Genomic DNA, 6343 nt, shown 5'->3' with positions numbered 1-6343 from the left:
TAGTTTTACAAGACAGGTTTTCTGTGATCATACAAATTTTTTTTGAAGTAGGAATGTTTAAAGACTTTATTTGATAATTTATATAGATAATTAAAGCGAAATTTTAGTTTAATAATAAATGCTACACCTACACGTAAGTTATTAAGTAGTTATTTGAGAAGTTATTTAGTTTTTTTCTTTTTTTTGAAGCTTTTCTTAGTTGTCATTACCATAGGTACCACTACGTACCCTTCTTTCACCTCAGGAGGCGGGCACTTTGGCAAATCCTCCTTCTTCGTTGCAGGTGAAAAATAAATGTCAGCAGAGTCAAGGTTAGCTTGAACATGCTGATAGTTGTCAGGCATTAAGGGAGATTCCTGCACGTACTGCTGAGCGCGATGTTGTTGTTCTGCCACGGACGGTTGCGCCTGGTATTGCTGCTCAATCATATATTGTTGAGGCTGATATTGTTGTTCAACAACGGAAACAGGCGGATATCCGATAACTGGACTGACAAAAACATCTGCGGGATGTGGTTGATCGATAACAGGATGATATGCCACTTGTGGTTGTTGTGCATACATGATGTTGTTAGGCTCTTGGCAGCCACACACTTCTGGAGTATACTGATAAACGCCAGGATTTTGGTTTTGCGGTGGTACCATACCGGCATCAATGATCACAGGGATTTCAACTTGATTCACTGGATATTGACCGTTCCACATCACAGGATTTTGGGCTTGTTGGTGCATTTTCGCAGCTTCTTTTTGCGCATTTTCTTTGAGCTTACGCTTGCGCTCAAGTTTCTTCAGCCCAATATGCTTTGCCAAAATGGCTAACTTTTCATCTTCCGCCTTGTAAATTTCCTCGTCGAGATGGGCCTTTCGATGCTTCTCCTCATTGAATTTTGACTTTTTTCTTGATAAATTTGCGAAATAAAAAATAACTACAATCAACACCTAAACAACATTTCTGAACAATTTTACTTACCGATACAGTGCACACAGTAGGAATTGCTATGAATAATATATCAGCAGTGCTACTCATTGAAGTTATTTTGATCTAGCAGTAATAATCAGTCCGTTTAAATTAATCTAACTAAATCAAAAAGTCTTAAGTATAACCAAATAGTTTAATTTGTTATTCCTTAATAAAAGTTTTATTTGGTTTAAACATTCGAATGTTAAAACGAAAACTAAAAATTAATTGTCTGCATTAAAATTTTGGAGCACATCAAAAATTTACGTGCAAAATTTTTATTTTCTTAAAATACCAATAAAATTAAATTTTAAAATTACTATTTATCTGCTTAATCAATATCACTTTATATATTTTTTAATTAATAGATAAGAATTTTCTCTTTTCTTTATAGCTGTCTTTACATATGATTAACAAAGGTCTAGCTGTCCGGGGTGAAGTCAACGGAGAACAGGTCGTGTTCGTCCCTGTGATTATCAGATATGACAAAGACAAACAACCGACAGAAAGTGAGATACTTAAAGCCGTTAGACTAGCCATAGCCAACGAGAACGATCAATCATTCAAACCCAAAAAGCAAAATAATCCCAAGCGTAACATTGTAAAAACCACAAGCGTGCAGAAGCAGCGAAAACGAAGCTCTAAACAAAAAGATTATCCCAAGTTTCAGAAAAAACAAGACCTAACAAAAGAAAGGTAAGTTTATCATCTGACACACTGCATTTAGCCTGGACGATGACCTATACCATTACTTTGCTCAACCAAGTGCAGCTGACACCGAAGCTGGGGAAGTTGATTAACAAGTGAAAACCACTTTTTTCCCAGCGATCTGTTACAGTAATTGCATTCAACTGTTTAGTTTGTGCTGATTCAACTGAACATTCTATGTAGTCATATATGTCTTTAATTAGTTTTTTTTGCTGTGGCTTCGATGAATTTCATCTCAGCACTATTTTCGATGTTTTGGAAGTATCGAGAAGGAATCTCAATCATGTAAGGAACGTTTGTTTTTAAACTCATCCAGATAAACAGTATAACTGTTAAAAGAATCAAAATTAGAAAAATCCAATAAAATATTCCCAGCATTTTTAAGAAATCAAAAAAATTGAGCTATCAAACATTACTTGATTACGCATATTTGAAAAAACCCGACCGTACAGCACTGTTACTTTAAATACGAATGCAAAAAAAATATTTGAGCATTTCCAAGAGTTTTTTTCCTTTAGCGTTGAGCTAGTGCCTTATACGATACTCGAGTATGGTGGAAAATTTTTTAATTAATACTATTTTTTATAAATTTACGGTGTATAATTTATCACTTTCAGTCCGTTCTCTACACGCAGTTGAGGCTTTGTTAGCTAATTTTAATGTCACAAACATTTGATTCTTTGTTGCATAGAAATCAGTCGCAAGATAGGTTAAATAACCATGATTTTAGTACGAACAAAATGCTAAATTTAAATTTACATAATTTCATTAATGAAAATGTTAGCACGGACTACTTTCGCTCTTTACATCCTGAAAATTCGATAAATTTTCAGAAGGAAAGCTCTTCTTCGGAAGAAAAACAGCTAACGTTTGAATCGCACGTACTTAATTCCAGCTCAAGTAACTCTTTTTATAGTTTAACGCCAATGCAGTGTTCAAGTTGTGTTTCGTCAGTTTCTAATGATTTGACCACTGTGAAAAATACTGAATTCACGGCTTTATCGGAGAACGAATCGGTTGCTGCTAGTTCAATCTGCAGAACTCCAATTTGCAAACGGAACTACATTGATCTGAGCAGTCAGACGAATTTTGATCCGGTCAAAAGTCCGATTTACAACAAAGACTATTCAGCTTCTATAAATATAAATATTGATTGCTTCGCTTTTTCATCGTTCTCAACTGAATATATTTCATCCTTAAGTCAGGTTAGCTCTACAAATTCAGATGCTAGTCCACTTATTAAGTCTCAAAATGAAGACACGCCTACAAAGAAAAAAACTGAAGCCATTCATTCTTTTAATTCTCCCAAAACGAAAAATGTGGCGCATAAAATTTTAAAAACTAGTAACATGACAGCTAGTAACCAGGCAAGCAAAACAATCCAAAATAATAATAATAACAAACCGCACTCCGCTTCGAAACCAAATAAAACAATTAGAATGTCTGCTACTCGAACTCTGAAACCCGATCATATTAATACTTTTGACAAGTATTCTTTCTTAAAACACGATTTTTTAAACAAGCATTTCAAAGGAGTTTTATTCTATTTTCTGGGTATTAAAAAAGCATGTGATGACACTTTAGTACTGAATGGTATTTACATGGATCCCCATCAGAACCAGTATCCCATGACCATTCCCATCTACAATGTACCGACTTCTTATTTATTTAGAATCGAAGAATCTATAAGACCTAATTTTGACTTGGACAATTATATATCTTCGAATGAAGCTTATAAGGCCTTAATTAGTAAATCACACGTCCCACCATATTTCATTTCCATCGTTAAATTGAGAGAACCTAACTCGTGTTTGACGTATAGCTATATAAAATTAGACTGCTTATCTCAGCACGTCAAATATTTGTTTTCTTTTTATTCTAATCATAAACTTGTATTGAAAGATAGAAGTTTAAGTCAAAGTTTTCCCTTTGTTACCCAAGAATCCCTTAATCTTACTCAGTCTTATATCCTTCATAAAAACGTTGGTTCACCAGCTTGGATTTTTCTCGAAACCGAAATTCCACATATCGATTACATGAAACATAAAGTTCACTTTTTAGATTTTGACAAAAAACCTCTTTCGAGCATCATGAGTGTTTCGTTAAAATATCAAAGATACGAGAAGTCTTTTTCCTACATCATTTTATCTACTTTTTACACGGACCTGTGTAACGATTTGGGTTCAAATCTTCCAACCAACAATAATGATGGTGAACAATTGATTTTTTTATACGTAGCTGCCGATTCCTGTTTGCGCAAATTTCTCGACACTACTTTAAAATCGCTTAAACTTTACGACAGCTTAGAAAAATTTCTAGAAGAAGTTACTACTTACATATACTTAAAGAATCCCGTTATCATAACTGGTTACGAGTTCAATTCGCAAGTCCTTCCCATCTTCTGGGAATTAATTAATAACTGCCCGCAAAATATCAAAACTACAGCTTGCAGGCTAATACTTCAACATGACTTACTGGACATTAATCGTTTAATAAAAAACGACTTGTTTTCCAGCTACTATATTTGTGATTCTAAGCAAACTGTTGCCGATCTAATGAAAGGTGGGTCCAATGAAGTGGGCTTCGCAAGCTTGGTCGAGTCTTCGATCAGTAAAAAAATCGCGAAATACTTGCTTAATGAATTTGAGTTCAGCACGGCCTTAATATTAATAACAAATCTATCTAAAAATCTAAATGTTCAGCCGAATGACACTGTAAGTCCTGAGCTGCGAGCTCAATTTGACTTTTTACAGCTGTTTAAAATGTTTGAAGCGAACACACTCGAAGAATTGACCAACAAAATATTTCACGTTTGTTTGCAGGAACCTTTACTGAATTTGCAGATGTTACATAAATTCGAAATTTTCGAAACAATCAAGCAATTATCGATAATTAGTAATTCTCCAATCGAATATAGTTCAACAGGTAAAAGAGCCTTGAGAAACGAATTAATTATTACGCGTGAATTCATTGCACGGAACTTATTGTTACCCAATCCCAATCAAATCGATACTTCTGAAGTTTCTACCTACAGCGGGGGATTGGTTTTAGATCCAATCAAAGGACTTCACGATGATTACATTTTATATTTAGATTTCGCATCGTTATACCCCAGTATTATACTTGAATACAACATAGACTTCACCACAATAAATAAAAACCATAAAGGAAACAGCAGTTCAGAATGTAACTGTAATTCTAATAATGAAAGAGGAGTTTTATCCGTGATATTAGATACACTCTTGAAGAAGAGGCGAAAAATAAAATCATCGATGAATCAATACCGAGTTACGAATCCAGCTTTGTACAATTCTTTAAATATACGTCAAAAAGCTATAAAACTCATTGCCAATTCTATGTATGGTTCTCTCGGATTCACAAATTTCCGGTTTTATTCTAAAGAGCTTGCGTCTTTGATTACAAGCGTTGGAAGAGACATTTTGAAGAGTACTGCAGATTTTGTGAAAACTAACATGAATTTGAGAATAGTTTACGGAGATACCGATAGTATTATGATAGGAACAGGACTCAAAGATTCATCAAATGAAATTTCAACCGGATATCAACAAGCAGTGGCTCTGGCTGAAAATGTAATCAAACAAGTAAATAGTAAATATGAATTATTAGAAATAGAGTTGGAGGATATTTTCAAGAGGATGTTACTTACAGCAAAAAAAACGTATGCTGCAGCCAAGGTTGTTGATAATGGTTTTGTGGTAGAAAAGAAAGGTTTGTATGTTGTTCGTCGAGACTGGTGTAACTTGAGCAAAAACGTAGGAAACGAGCTACTGGACGCCATATTGCTCGAAGAAAGCGATCAGATAACGAGAATCGAGAAGATTGATACGATTCTAAGCAAAGCTTACAAAAAACTATCCGCGTCGCAAGCCATAGATGATTTCATAATTATTAGGCAACTCAACAAACCTTTGAATGATTATCCACCTAACGATCCTTCTCCTCAAGTACAAATAGCACGCAGATTGCAAAAACTAGGATTTAACATAAGTGTTTTTTCTAGGATTCCGTATTTAATTGTCAAACAAGACCCTTCTGGCATACGATCCGTGCATCCTATTGAATTTTTAAGTAACAACCAATTTGAAATTGATCGTGATTGGTATTGCAAAGCCCAACTGTACGCTCCCATAAAACGATTGCTAGAAGAAATTTACCCTCTTGAAAATTTAATTCATCATTTAAAAATCAATTCTAGCAGCCCACAAGACAAGAACACGTCTGGAACAAACGACAACTTAGTTTATTCTAGACTTAACGCTATTGACCTTTTGAAGTACAACGCAACTGATTATTTCCGTTTGACCATTAAATGCGAAAGTTGTGGCTATCAAAACACAAAAATTAATAAAACCATGCTCTGTGGCAACTGTTTTCAGGAAATCGCGCCAGATCTGGTCATAAAAACGATCAAATGGTTTATTAGAGAAAAAACAGCTGGCATTCACGAACTTCTATTCCAGTGCAAAACTTGTTGTTCGGTAATTGAAAAACCTCTAGTATGTCCAAACTGCGAATCAACCGATATTTATGTAACTAATAATTATTACACACAAAACAATATAATTGCAACAATACAAAATGTTTTTAACGATCAGCTTTATGTTCCAACAATTGAAAAGAACAAACTAGATAAAATAGTCAAGACTATAAGAGATTT

This window comes from Dermatophagoides farinae, unplaced genomic scaffold, assembly GCF_024713945.1.
Source record: "Dermatophagoides farinae isolate YC_2012a unplaced genomic scaffold, ASM2471394v1 contig10, whole genome shotgun sequence".
Taxonomy (NCBI): domain Eukaryota; kingdom Metazoa; phylum Arthropoda; class Arachnida; order Sarcoptiformes; family Pyroglyphidae; genus Dermatophagoides; species Dermatophagoides farinae.
This window is presented reverse-complemented; position numbering follows the sequence as displayed.